We start from the raw sequence: 327 nt of genomic DNA, 5'->3' as shown, positions 1-327 counted from the left end.
AATATTTATTTGTATCCCGCCTCTCCCTATTTTGGATCGAGGCGGGTAACAACAAACATAAGAACAATAAAAATAGAACATAGCAAATCACAAGTAAAAAACAAAGCAGAGCATAGAAAATCCAATTCCTTATCTCCCTCCCACCTTAAAATAGCATTAAAAACAATAATTCCCAACTGGAGAGCAAACATTCCGTGGAGGTCAATTTGGGAAGGCCTGCCGGAAGAGATCCATTTTTATTGCCTTTTTAAAGGCCTCCAAAGATGTTATATGGCGGTCTCTTCTGGCAGATCATTCCGGACTTTTGGAGCGGCAACAGAAAACGTC

Source organism: Sceloporus undulatus, chromosome 1 (assembly GCF_019175285.1).
Source record: "Sceloporus undulatus isolate JIND9_A2432 ecotype Alabama chromosome 1, SceUnd_v1.1, whole genome shotgun sequence".
NCBI lineage: Eukaryota > Metazoa > Chordata > Lepidosauria > Squamata > Phrynosomatidae > Sceloporus > Sceloporus undulatus.
Note: the sequence above shows the minus strand (reverse complement) of the source record.